This window comes from Sminthopsis crassicaudata, chromosome 5, assembly GCF_048593235.1.
Source record: "Sminthopsis crassicaudata isolate SCR6 chromosome 5, ASM4859323v1, whole genome shotgun sequence".
NCBI classification, from domain to species: domain Eukaryota; kingdom Metazoa; phylum Chordata; class Mammalia; order Dasyuromorphia; family Dasyuridae; genus Sminthopsis; species Sminthopsis crassicaudata.
Window position 1 is genome coordinate 263046530 of NC_133621.1, and position 15004 is coordinate 263061533.

General features: G+C 33.5%; 1 protein-coding gene across 6 annotated transcripts in view; it reads right to left on the bottom strand.

The window, feature by feature from the left end:
• Window positions 1-15004, bottom strand: part of MGAT4C (MGAT4 family member C) — a 1099619-nt gene that overhangs the window by 123804 nt on the left and 960811 nt on the right. For 3 of the 6 annotated variants that reach the window (XM_074270915.1, XM_074270919.1, XM_074270918.1), the window contains one exon: window positions 7514-7645. The exons of the other annotated variants lie outside the window; for them this stretch is intronic. The gene's annotated coding sequence lies outside the window, so the exon portion shown is untranslated. The remainder of the gene's footprint in view (window positions 1-7513; window positions 7646-15004) is intronic. 6 annotated transcript variants of the gene reach the window in all.

The window sequence follows — 15004 nt, forward strand, 5'->3', positions numbered from 1 at the left end:
TATACATTACCTACTATTTATTTACAAATAAATCAGTATGGTCCAATTCTTATATTCATGTATCATTAAGAATGAATTCTCTTCTTCTTCACCACCATCTCCTGACTTCTTTCCAGTTGAAATCTACTGTCATTTGAAGCCTTTCTTGTCCCCCAGTTACCACTCCACTGCTTATTACTTAGCTCTGTCTATTCTGTCTAAACCTGATTTTTTCAAGGTTGTGTATGTGATGTCACCCATTAGAATATAAGCACCTTGGCCCAGCTATACCAGATCTAAAATTATATTATAAAGCAGTGGTTACCAAAACCATTTGGTATTGGCTAAAAATAGACTAGTTGATCAATGAAATAGGTTAGGTTAAAAGGACAAAACCATCAATAATTTTAATAATCTAGTGTTTGACAAACCCAAAGACCCCAGCTTTTGGGATAAGAACTCATTGTTTGACAAAAACTGTTGGGAAAATTGGAAATTAATATGGCAGAAACTAGGCATTGATCCATACTTAACATCATTACCAAGATAAGGTCAAAATGGATTCATGACCTAGGTATAAAGAATGAGATTATAAATAAATTAGAATAACATAGGATAGTTTACCTCTCAGACCTGTGGAAGAGAAAGGAATTTATGATCAAAGAAGAATTAGAGATCATTATTGATTACAAAATAGAAAATTTTGATTATATCAAATTGAAAAGTTTTTGTACAAACAAAACTAATGCAGGCAAGATTAGAAGGGAAACAAAAAACTGGGAAAACATTTTTACAGTTAAACGTTCTGATAAAGGCCTCATTTCCAAAATATATAGAGAATTGACTCTAATTTATAAGAAATCAAGCCATTCTCCAACTGATAAATGGCCAAAGGATATGAACAGACAATTCACAGACGAAGAAATTGAAACTATTTCTAGATATATAAAAAGATGCTCCAAATCATTAATAATCAGAGAAATGAAAATTAAGACAACTCTGAGATACCAGTACACACCTGTCAGATTAGCTAGAATGACAGGGAAAGATAATGTGGAATGTTGGAGGGAATGTGGGAAAACTGGGACACTGATGTATTGTTGGTGGAATTGTGAATACATCCAGCCATTCTAGAGAACAATTTGGATCTATGCTCAAAAAGTTATCAAACTGTGCATACTCTTTGATCCAGCAATGTTTCTACTGGGCTTAGATCCCAAAGATATTTTGAAGAAGGGAAATCGACCTGTATGTGCAAGAATGTTTGTGGCAGTCCTCTTTGTAGTGGCCAGAAATTGGAAACAGAGCGGATGCCCATCAATTGGAGAATGATTGAATAAATTGTGGTATATGAATATTATGGAATATTATTGTTCTGTAAGAAATGACCAGCGGGATGATTTCAGAAAGGTCTGGAGAGCATGAACTGATGCTGAGTGAAATAAGCAGGACCAGGAGATCATTATATACTTCAACAACAATCCTATATGATGATCAATTCTGATGGACATGGCCCTCTTCAACAATGTGATGAACCAAATAAGTTCCTATAGAGCTGTAATGAATTGAACCAGCTATACCCAGCGAAAAACTCTGGGAGATGACTATGACACTACATAGAATTTCCAATCCCTCTATTTTTGTCCACCTGCATTTTTGATTTAATTGTACACAGGTTAATTGTACACTATTTCAAAGTCCTATTCTTTTGGTACAGCAAAATAACTGTATGGACATACTACATATATTGTATTTATCTTATACCTTATTTTACATGTATTGGTTAACCTGCCATCTGGGAGAGGGGGTGGGAGGAAGGAGGAGAAAAACTGGAAAAAAAGGGTTTGAAATTATCAATGCTGAAAAATTATCCATGCATGTCTTGTAAATGAAAAGCTATAATAAAAAAAAATATATAAGCACCTTGAGATCATGCTTTTTGATTTGTTAACAAATTGGTGACAATACACATGCCTGAGGGTACAGCCTTTTACCTATCCATCTTTCTTTAAGGTAATTTAACAATAACACAAATTCAAAACTATAAGCATTATCAGATGTAAATGACTCTTGTTTGTTCCAAGGATGAAATGATTCTTACTATTAATCTTAAAATAATATTTAGTCAAGGGCTGGTCGAAGTTGAAAATTAAGAAATGTCTTGAGAACAATCTTGACACAGGCTCCTATCATAGCTTAGTGTTTGTCTGTTGTGAAGGAGAAACATTTCGCAAAATTTTTTAAAAGGATAAAAAACTTTCTAAACTTTTAAAATTGCAATCTTAGCTTTCTATAAGTGCTATAAAATAATTAATTCTTAATATATATTTTACATTACCATGAAAACAAAAATACATAATATTTTATTTATTCTCAAAGAGTTCACTTTATAAGGGGGAAATAGCAAATAAATAATAACTGTCCATTCAAAATAAATACATGTGTCTGCATATATAATACATATATATTATATAGAGAAAGCAACCTTAAAGGTAAGTCACTAGAATCTGGGGGTGAAAGGGTGACAGAAAAAATCTCCACAGAAAATTTAGGTCTTTAGGTAATTTCTGATAGAAATCAAGGAAGCCAGTTTGGTAATGGCAAGGGAAGTTTTCCAAGGACAAATTGTCAGACAGTGGAGAGGAACCAAATGTTTTGTGCAAGGAATAGCAAGAAGAGTGCTGCTGGATCATAATTGATGATCAGGTTGAAGAGGAATGAAATGTAAGAAGATAAGAAGGTAGGAAGAAAACAATTGTCAAGGCATTAAATGGTGTGCTGTTGGAATATATTATATATATATGTGTATGTATATATATACATATATATATACATATATATGTATATATATACATATATATATATGTATATATATATATATATATATATATATATATATATATATATATATATATATATATACAATTTGATTATATTGATTAGAGCCATGGGATTTTTTTTATTTAAATAAGATGTGACTTGGTCCAATCTTTACTTGAGGAAACCACCTGGTATCTAAGTGGAGGATGGCTGGCAGTTGAAGAGATGGAGTTTGTGGGGGGTGGGGAAACACTAACCAAATGGATGAGGTGAGAAATGATTTGTTTACTAAGATTATGGTTGTGTGAGAAAAGAAAAGGATAAATGTATAAGAGATGTTTAACAACTAAATACTTATTGGACATTTCAAACTGAAATTCTTGGAGACATTTCAAACTCAAAATGACTAAAACTGAACTTAATTCTTTCCCTTAACTCTTCCCTTCCCTCTGCAAAAAAATCCTCCTGTTCTTGTCAAATGTATGTAGTCTCCTAGGTTTGTAATCTCAAAAAAAATTTTTGCCACTCATTTTTCCTTATCACATATATCTCATCAACTGTCAAACCTTGCATTTTCTAGCTTTACATCATCTCTTCTATCCCCCATCTTCTCTCTAGTCATACAAATTACCATCTTAGTTCAATTCTGATTACCTCTGACTTATATAATTTCTTTTTAAAAAATGAATTAATTAATTTTAATGCATATTCCTTTATGAATCATGCTGAGAGAAAAAATCAGGAGAAAAGGGAAAAAAACATGAGAGAAAGAAAAAAAAAACAGAAAAAAGAAGTGAAAATAGCATGTGCTGATTTACATTCAATCTCCATAGTTCATTTTTCTGGATTTTTTTTGGTATTTTCTATCCAAATTTTATTGGGATTGGCTTGCATCAGTGAACCACTAGGAAGAACCAAGTCTTTTATAGTTGATCATTGCAATTCTTACTGTTATTGTGTACAATGTGTTCCTGGTTCTGCTTTGATTACTCAACATCAGTTCATATAAATCTTTCTAGGGCTTTCTAAAATCAGCTTGTTCATTAATTTTTTTCCCTAAAGAATAAAATTCCATTACCTTCATATACCACAACTTATTCAGCATTCCCCAATTGCTGGACATCTATTCATTTTTCAATTCTTTGTCATCACAAAAAGAGCTAGTACAACCCTTTTTGTACATGTGGGTCCTTTCCCCTCCTTTATGATTTCCTTGGGATACAGACCCAGTAATGGCGCTGCTGTCTCAAAGGATATTCATAGTTTTATAGTTTTTTGGGACAGCATATTATTTCAACAGCCTCCTAATTGGTCTCCCTGCCTCAAGAGTTTCATCATTTCAATTTATCCTCTATCCAGCTGCTAAACTAAACAGATCTGATAATAATATTCATCTAATCAATTAACTCTAGTGGCTTTCTTTTGCCTCAAGTATAAAATAAAACCTCTTTTGAGTTTTTAAAACAAAATGATCTCAATATGTTCAATAAGGAAATTATTAGAAAATTCTTATTAAATCAAAGTGAGCATGTTTCACCATTCAATTTGCTAGAAAATCTAATGATTCAAAGACCTAAAAACTGGCCTCAACCTGTTTCCTACTTTATAGAACATCACTCTTACTTTCACTATTTGTGATCCAATCAACAGACTGCTGTTTCTCACATGAGACACTTCATCTTTCACCTCTCTGCCTTGTCTTGTATTAACCATTCTTCATATTTGGGATAAATTCTTTCTTTACCTTGACATTATAGAGTACCTCTCTTACTTTATCTGAAACTTAAACACTGTCTTCTATGTGGAGCTTTATCTGGTTCCCCTAAGTATTACTTCATCATTTCCCAAACTCTCCTATTTGACCCTCTTTTCTTTCTCTCCCTCTGTCTTTCTAGAGAGACACACAAACATACATATTCATGTATATATGTATACCCACATGTATGCATTTATATCTATATCTATATATAAATATAAATGCATATACATATACACAGAAATATATACAGGGCATTAGCTATTTATAATTTTAGATTTCTTATATATACATACATACATACACATATATACATGTACATACATATATACATATATACATATATGCATACAGACACATTAAGTGCCAATATTTGTTGCAAGGATGCATCCAAGAAGTTTTATTGCATTTAGTTGAATAAAACAGTGTTGATGAAGAGAAGATCATGAATTGCACAGGTCTTCAATATTAAAAGAACATTTCTTTTTCTCCATTCCTCCCAAGAACCTCCCTGCCACTTCTGGTAGTCTGAGCCTATTCTAGCATTAAAGTCACCCAGAATTATAAGCTTGTTCTTTTTTGGTCACATTGATGATAAAGGTCTCCAGGTCTTCATAAAACTTTTATTTGACCTCATCAGGATTTGTCATGGTGGAAACATAGGCAATGATGATGGTGGTATCACATTTTCTTGTGTGCGGCAAATGCATTACCATGAGTCCATCATTCACTCCTTTTGGAAGGCAAGTGAGCTTGTTTACTACATTAGTTTTTACTGCAAAATCTATATCAGCTTCTCTTTCACTATGACCACTCCAGAAAAATGTATATCTGGTTCCTACTTCAGTAAGCTGGTCTTCATTTACCAGCTCTGTTTTCATTAAGGGATTCTATTTGGATCAAAAACCTGTTGAATTCTCTTGCAATAAGAGGTTTTTTTCTTTCAGGTATATTAGATTTTGTGTTGTCTATAAGTATACACACATACCACATACCCTAGCAGCAAACACTGGCATTTAATAGACTATGTAATTGTAAAGATAAGAACCAGATAGGATGTGGGATTGACCAAGCCAATGTGTGGTGCAGAGTGATGGACTGATCATAGACTTATTCTCTCCGACTTGAATATTCATATTCAACAAAAGTAGCAACCCTATGGAAAAAAGACTACTAGAAGAATAAATGTTAACAGATTAAAGTTCTTCTTTGAGTGGGAAGTTTGTTGGAGAGTAAGTTGATTCAACACACAGTTGGCAACAATGGAGTGGGCAGCTTTCAGATATTTGTTAGGCAGCATTACATTTGCATATTTGGGGAAATTCAGAAGTTGCTAAATGAAAAATAAGAACACCATAGGCTGCATCAGCAGGATAGTTCATCCATCTCTAAGAAGGTAGTATTCAATTCTAACAAAAGTAAAGTGCAATTGAAACTTAAGAAAGATGCAGGATTCTTAGTTAGGTAAAAAAAAAGGCAGATAAAATTCAGTTTTACATCGATAGGAACAATCCAAATTTTTTTTTATGATGCATTAAAGGCTATTTATATACCAAAGACCTATGGTGCACCTCAACTACTCATTCTGATGGTAACACACTGATTAATGATAAGGATATGGTCCTGGAAAGATGGGCTCAACACTTCCATAATGTTCTCAACAAACTATCATCAATCATTGATGAAGCTATTGACCTTTTACCTCAAGTTGAAAACAGTCACTCCTAAGCTGAAGTTTCAACTGAAGAAGAGATTTTGAATGTCATTTATGTGGTAAAGCAACTGGTATGGATTCTATTCTAGTTGAGATTTATAAGGGATGGGGCCCATTGCTCGTACAAAAACTGAAATTTTCCAGATTATATGGCAAGAAGTTTTGGTCCAGGAATTCAAGGATGCCTCTATTGTCCATCATTATAAAGGTAAAGAGAATAGACTGTCCTGTAACAATCACGGGGAAGGGGTGTCTTCTCTTCGTCATTGCTGGCAAAATTCTTGCCAATTGCCAACAGTCAATATGGTGTTTACTATCTGATAATCCAGGAAAAATTCCAGGAGCAGAACAGAGGTCTGTATACAACATACATACATATGCATATGTGTACTTGATTTATTTTCCTACTAGAAGTTAGGAAGCCTGTGAATAGAGATTGATTCCTTCATTGTTCTTGGATTCATAGGGCCTAATATAGTATTTGCATATAGTGGGTACTTAATAAGTGCTTGTCAACTGATTGACCAACTGATTGATCAATCTTAGAACAGAAATGTGATCTGCCTGTCATTCCATGTAGATGGATCTCTCAGGTTTAGAGCTACATTCAAATTCTGCATAACATATTCAGTTGAATTCCACAAAGCTTATTTGGGAATAGTCACCATACCAAAATCTGGGAATACAAATACAGAAATGAGCGTATTTCTGTCCTTAAGGAACTTACATTTTGTTGGAATAGTTGTTTTTTTACATAAACATTAATGGATGGAAAAAAAATCTAAATAATCATTTGAACATAGTGACTATGATCATTTACTGGACACTGGAGTAAAATGAGAGGAAAAAAAAAAACAAAACTAAACAAAATATGATAGTGTCTGCTCTCAGGGATCACATGTAATGAGGGAAGACAAGACATATATAAGTTTTAATGTCATGTCTGATGGAACAATCCAAAAACTGTAAGGTGCAAAACCATGACAAATAGTACTGTATCAATAGGAGTTATTTCCATAACTATAACCACATTAATTTCTATTGTTGTACAGTTGCTAAATATAAAAATCTCTCTCTTGGCTCTCCTCCCAAGTTCTCATACCCAGTTTTTGTTTTAAGCCTATCTATAATTCCAGTCCTGATTATTCTTATTCTGCTATGAATATTGTTTGACCATTTTTTCTTGAAAATGTCTGTCACATAGGATTAAGCTGAGGGTTATGTTGGAAAAAATGCCAAGTTACCTTTGGAGGAGGTTGTGTTGGTAAAGATTGCAAATGATGTTGATTTTTCAAAGAATTTGGCTTGAAATATCCAGGTGATTGCCATCATAGTCACTAGCAAATGAAGGCTCATTGTGTAGTCCCCTAAAGTCGCTATAGAAATAGAGAATAAATATGAAAATAGAGAATAAAAATAAGAAGTGACATATTTATTTATCTGAGTATCTTGAATATACTTCTGAGAAGATTTAATGGCTATTTTTAGTGTTGTAGTGGACAAATATTTACTACATATTCAGTTTAATATAAACATTTATGCCCTCAGCATATAAACTCTTTGGAACATCTCCACTAAGAAAAGACAAGGTATATTTCAATGAGTTATTTGCTAGTAACTCAGAGTTTTCTTCTCAATTCTAGCACTTAATTTATCATGGGGAAATTCATTATTCAAGAAGATAAGGAAATCAGGCATGTATGTGGATGTTTAAGTACATGTGAATTCCTCTGAACATTTAGTTCTGTTATGCTTATTATTCATAATAATTAATTGGGAAATTACAACCAAATGAGATCCTCTTCTAAATGAAAAGGGCCAGGTATTCATTCAAGAGGAAATACTATGGCTTGAGCTGTTGCCTCCTAAACCATTATATTACCTTTTCCTGAATAACCCTCTGTGCTTTTCAAACAGCTACTCCTTCATTTCTAGGCTAATTCTAATTAAGGCTTCTGTAAAATTGAGGGCAGCAACCTGCCATTTACCATTCATCCTAATGGACAAAGCACCTGCGTGAATCACATTTAGTGTCAGCTATTAGATTATCCCCACCTACCTCAAAAGACTCTCAGCTCAGGGAAAGTCTACTAAAAAGGCATTTATTGCGCTTAAGTCACAGAGTCTAACACACAAAGACTTTGATTTACAGAGTCTGCTTAAAGATAAGAGTCATCTCCTGGAAAGGTGAATGTAGGTTGCAAAGCTGAATTTTTCCTCCACCTAGCTAGTCTGTAATAGTTTATTTCTCTTCCTGAACTTTATTGCAGTGAGAAGTATATTCAGAGTAATCTCATTATTTCCTTGGGGAACATTCCCTCTCCTTCCTTACAGTACAGATAGGGCTAGAGATTCACCTTGCGATTTCATTGCTATCTAGATGCTATCCTTTTACAAATTGAAGTTGGCAGCTTTTAATACTAATAGCATTTATATAGCACTCTAGGTAATGCAAATTACATTATTTCATATGTTATCTCATTTGATACATGTTATCTCATTTGATCCTCACAAAAATCTTATGAATTAATATATACATTTTACAGATGAGAAAGGTAATCGGGAAGATAATAAGCACTTGGTCCCTGGCCATACAGATAGTAAATAGCTGAAGTCAGATTTGAATTCTGGTCTTCCTCATTTTGAATATAGTACTTTATTTGCTATGTCACAAAATTTTCTAAGTCACTAAGTGATAATTCCTTGTTTCACACAACCAATATGTGACTTAAGTGGGACTTGAACACAACGTATTGACTTTGAAGTCAAATCTCTATATATGATGTTTATCTTCCATAATACTGAGTATACTATTGTGGCATAATAAGATAGTTTTTGATAAATTCATATATCTAGAGCTGGAGGGAGCTGGAAAGGAGAAATCATTTAGTCTTAATCTCATAATTTTAGAGACTATCAGATGCTGTAATTTAAACTCAGTTCTGTTCCTGCAGGAATATCATATACAGCAAATACTACATAACTCTCAATTTACTGTACATTTCAAAATCTCACAATTTGACTGACAGTTGTAATTCTTACACTGGAAATAAGGAATCCCATCAATTATTCAGTCCTTATCAATAATAAGCATGTAGAAATATGTACAAGTGCATACTTGATTTTTTCCATACATTCATCTTCATCAATTAATTCACCAACATACTAATTCTCAAGCTTTTTCTTTTTAATAAATTCCTATTGACAACTGATGGGGACGGAGACTCTTAAGTCAGAGGAAAGTTGTGACATATCCAAGGTCCTTAAGGAAGAATGAATTAGAAGTACAATTTGAACACAGGTCCTCTGACTCCAAATTAATAGCAATTTTTCCAAATCATTATGTTGGAAAAGTTTGAACATCACTGCCAAAAATTTGTTATCAAACTTATGACTAAGGATGAGGTGACTATGGATCTTCCCTAAAGCACTAAATTTACGGTCATAAAATTACGGTATTTATGCTTCTTTTTTTCCAAAGGGAGAAACAACTGACCTTAGCACATAGCAAGAATAATTAGTGAAAATAGGAGGCTACCAGGTGATGGCATTTTCCCTTCATCATTACAAGTGAAAAAAGAGGAAGGTTCTTCCCTTAATGGAGATTCACAACATTTCTGCAACTCATATGCCTAGGGCCCTGAGGAATTAAGAGACTTATCAGCACCACCATGTGCTATAGTGCAGTGCTGGGGAAACCAGAAACACTCACTGACCATCTGCATTAGGATTCTGTCTCAGCACAAGATAAGCTTCCATATTCTTACAGCCTCCAGCAGCAGCAATCAGCCCCACCATTCTCATTCAGTGCAGCAATAGACACAAGAGTACCCTATGGATCTCAGGAGAACATCATTGCAGCATCAGATAAACAGCTGGGTTTGCAGCCTCTGGCACAAGAAGGCTGTGACAGTGGCTCTTCTACCCCCGGAGAAAACCTTATATTTTAAAAAATGAAAAAAAAAGTCCAAAAACAGATGTGCAAAATAATAACAATAAAAGAATCTGATCACAGAAAGTTATTACAGCAACAGGGAAGATCAAAAAGCAAACTCAGAAAAGAATGATAATTAATATTAAGACATTTATAAGCAAAACCCAAAGAAAAATGGGAAATGTCTCAAGCCTAGAAAAAACATTGGAGAGCTCAAAAAAGCAGTCTGAAACTTATATAAGAGAGATAGAAGAAAAACTGGGAAAATAAATGAGTGATGCCAGAAAATTATGAAAAAAAGAGACGACAGCTTGGGAAAAAAAATAAAAAAACTTCTTAAAAAATATAATTGGCCTAATGGAAAAGAAAGTACAAAAGCTATTTGAAGAAAACAACTCCTTAAAGATAGAATTGGGCTAGTGGAAGGTAATAATTCTATGTCATAAAGAATCAATCAAATCTAAAAGAATGGAAAAAAGGGAAGAAAATATTCTAAAATACCTCATTAAAAAAAGAACAAAAAAATTTTAAAAAATGGAAAATAGATCCAAGAGTGAGACAATATCAGAATCAATGGATTACCTGAAAGTCATAGTCAAAAAGAGGCAGTGGACAGCATCTTTCTAGTAATTATCAAGGGAAACTGGCCTGATATTCTGGAATTAAAGGGCAAAATAAGTACTGAAACAAACCAGCAATCACTTCATCAAAGAGATCCAAAAGTTAAAAAATCCAAGGAACATAATAGCCAAATTATAGAACTGTCAAGTCAAGGGAAAAAAAACCAAACTGCTAGTGACTAGAAAGAAACAATTTAAATATAGAGGAGCCACAATCAGGATTTACTCATGACTTGGCAACTGCAACATGAAAAGATCAGAGATCATGAGACACAATATTCTGGAAATCAAAGGTGTTAAGGCTATAACCAAATATCATCTAGCCAGGAAAATTTAGCATATATTTCAAGGGGGGAAATAGTCATTCAATGAAATAGAAGGATTTCAAGTTTTCATAAAGAGAAAATTAGGACCAAATTAAAAATTTCTTCTCCAAAATCAAGATGCAAAGAAGCCAAAGAAAGGGTTAAGAGAGAAGAAAACATAAGGAATTCAATGAAGCAGAGCTGTTTATATCCCTTTGTGGGAAGATGATATTTTTAATTATTATTTTTTTAAATGTAGCGCTAATAGTGCAGATGGAAGATTGGTATATATAACTACCATATATAGACACACACTATAGTTTGTGTGTGTGTGTATGTGTGTGTATGTGTGTGTGTGTGTGTAAACAAAAATAATTAAGGGATGAGATAGAGTAGTATGCTTGGTATAGAAAAAAATAGAGAGGTAGAATGAGGAAACTATTTCCCATGAAGAGACATGAAAAATCTATTACAATGAAGAGGAAGATAAGAGGGTAGGTGGTGAGTATTGTTTGAAGCTGACTCTCATTAGTATGATTCAAAAAGGGAATAATATATATAACTAGTATATAATTGTATATGTTTATATAATTAGTATATAATATAAAATAGATCCTACCCAACAAGAAAATAGGAGAGAAATCCAAATAAGGTGGGGTAGGGAGTGACAGAAGAAAGGATAGACTAGGGGAGGCAGTAGACAGAAACAAAATACTGGCGATGAAGGAAAGGGTAAAAGGAGAGATAAGAAAATTAAGAGAAAAAATAGGATGGAAGGAAATACAGAGTTAAGAATCATAACTGTGAATGTGAATGGAATGAAATCTTCTATAATACGGAAGTGTTTATCAAACTGGATCAAAAACCAAAATCCTCCAATATGTTGTTTACAAGAAACATACTTGAAGCAGAAAGACACTCATAGAGTAAAAAGAAGAGGCTGGAACAGAATAGATGCTCTCTAGCTGGAGGGGAAAAATAGCAGAGGTAACATTCTTACTTCAGATCCCAAAAAAGCAGAAACAGACCTAATCAAAATAGAAAAGGAAAGAAACTACATCTTTCTAAAAGGTACCATAGACAATGAAATAATATCATTACTTAATGGATATGCACCAAGTGGTATCGTATCCAAATTCTTAAAAGAAAAGTTCAGTGAGTTACAGATTCATGACCAAACAAAAGATACAGAAGATTGAAAAATGTAAAATAGAAAATTTTGATTATATTAAAGAAAAAAAAAACTTTTGCACCAACAAAACCAATGCAACCAAGATTAGAATGAAAACAGAAAATTGGGGAGAATCTTAACAGCAAATATCTCTCATAAACATCTCAGTTCTCAAATATATAGAGAACTGAATCACATTTATAAGAATACAAGCAATTTTTCAGTTGACAAAATGGTCAAAGGTTATGAACAGGCAATTTTAAAAATTAATTTTATAATTATAATTTTTTGACAGTACATATGAATGAGTAATTTTTTTACAACATTATCCCTTGTATTCATTTTTCCAAATTTTCCCCTCCCTCTCTCTACTCCCTCCCCTAATTGACAGACAATCCCATACATATAAAATATGTTTCAGTATAACCTAGATACAATATATGTGTGTAAACCCAATTTTCTTGTTTCATGGTAAGAATTGGATTCCGAAGGTATAAGTAACCTAGGTAGAAAGACCGTAGTGCAAACAGTTTACATTCAATTCCCAGTGTTCCTTCTTTGGGTGTAATTGTTTCTGTCCATCATTGATCAACTGGAAGTGAAATGTATTCTTTGTATTGAAGATATCCACTTCAATCAGAATATGTCTTCATACAATATTATTGTTGAAGTGTATAGTGATCTCCTGGTTCTGTTCATTTCACTCAGCATCAGTTGTTGTAAGTCTCTCCAAACCTTTCTGAATTCATCCTGCTGGTCATTTCTTACAGAGCAATAATATTCCATAATGTTCATATACCATAACTTACCTAACCATTCTCCAATTGATGGGCATCCATTCATTTTCCAGTTTCTAGCCACTACAAAAAGAGCTACCACAAACATTTTGGCACATACAGGTCCCTTTCCCTTCTTTAGTATTTCTTTGGGAAATAAGCCCAGTAGTAGCACTGCTGGATCAAAGGGTATGCATAGTTTGATAAATTTTTGGGCATGGTTCCAAATTGCTCTCCAGAATGGCTAGATTCTTTCGCATCTCCACCAACAATGCATCAGTGTCCCAGTTTTCCCACATCCTCTCCAACATTCATTATTATCTTTTCCTGTCATCTTAGCCAATCTGACAGGTGTGTAGTGGTATCTCAGAGTTGTCTTAATTTGCATTTCTCTAATCAGTAGTGATTTGCAACACTTTCATATGAGTGGATATAGTTTCAATTTCATCATCTGAAAATTGTTCATATCCTTTGACCATTTATCAATTGGAGAATGGTTTGATTTCTTACAAATTAGAGTTAGTTCTCTATATATTTTGGAAATGAGGCCTTTATTAGAACCTTTAATTGTAAAAATATTTTCCCAATTTGTTACTTCCCTTCTAATTTTGTTTGCATTTGTTTTGTTTGTACAAAAACTTTTTAAATTTGATGTAATAATCTTCTATTTTGTGATCAATAATGATTTCTAGTTCTCCTTTGGTCATAAATTCCTTCCTCCTCCACAGGTCTGAGAGATAGACTATCCTCTATGAACAGGCAATTTTTTTTTTAATTTTTATTTTATTTTATAATTATAACATTTTTTGACAGTACATATGCATGGGTAATTTTTTACAACATTATCCCTTGCACTTACTTCTATTCAGATTTTTTCCCTTCCTCCCCCAACCCCCTACCCCAGATGGCAAGCAGTCTTATATATGTTAAATATATTACAGTATATTCTAGATACAACATATGTGTGTAGAACCGAATTTTTTGTTGCACAGGAAGAATTGGATTCAAAAGGTAAAAATAACAGTTTACATTCATTTCCCAGTGTTCCTTTTCTGGATGTAGCTGGTTCTGTCCATCATTAATCAATTGGAATTGGATTAGCTCTTCTCTATGTTGAAGAAATCCACTTCCATCAGCATACATTCTCGTACAGTATCATTGCTGAAGTGTATAATGATCTTCTGGTTCTGCTCGTTTCACTCAGCATCAGTTGATGTAAGTCTCTCCAAGCCTCTTTGTATTTCTCCTGTTGGTCATTTCTTATAGAACAATAATATTCCATAACATTCATATACCATAGTTTACCCAACCATTCTCCAATTGATGGACATCCATTCATCTTCCAGCTTCTAGCCATTATGAAAAGGGCTGCCACAAACATTTTGGCACATACAGGTCCCTTTCCCTTCTTTAGTAGTTCCTTGGGGTATAAGCCCAGTAGTAGTATGGCTGGGTCAAAGGGTATGCACATTTTGATAACTTTTTGGGCATAATTCCAGATTGCTCTCCAGAATGGTTGGATTCTTTCACAACTCCACCAACAATGCATCAGTGTCCCAGTTTTCCCACAGCCCCTCCAACATTCATCGTTATTTGTTCCTGTCATCTTACCCAATCTGACAGGTGTGTAATGATACCTCAGAGTTGTCTTAATTTGCATTTCTCTGATCAATAGTGATTTGGAACACTCTTTCATAAGAGTGGAAATAGTTTTAGTTTCATCATCTGAAAATTGTCTGTTCATATCCTTTGACCATTTATCAATTGGAGAATGGCTTGATTTCTTATAAATTAAAGTCAATTCTCTGTATATTTTGGAGATGAGGCCTTTATCAGAACCTTTAACTGTAAAAATTTTTTCCCAATTTGTTACTTCCCTTCTAATCTTGTTTGCATTAGTTTTGTTTGTGCAGAAACTTTTTAATTTGG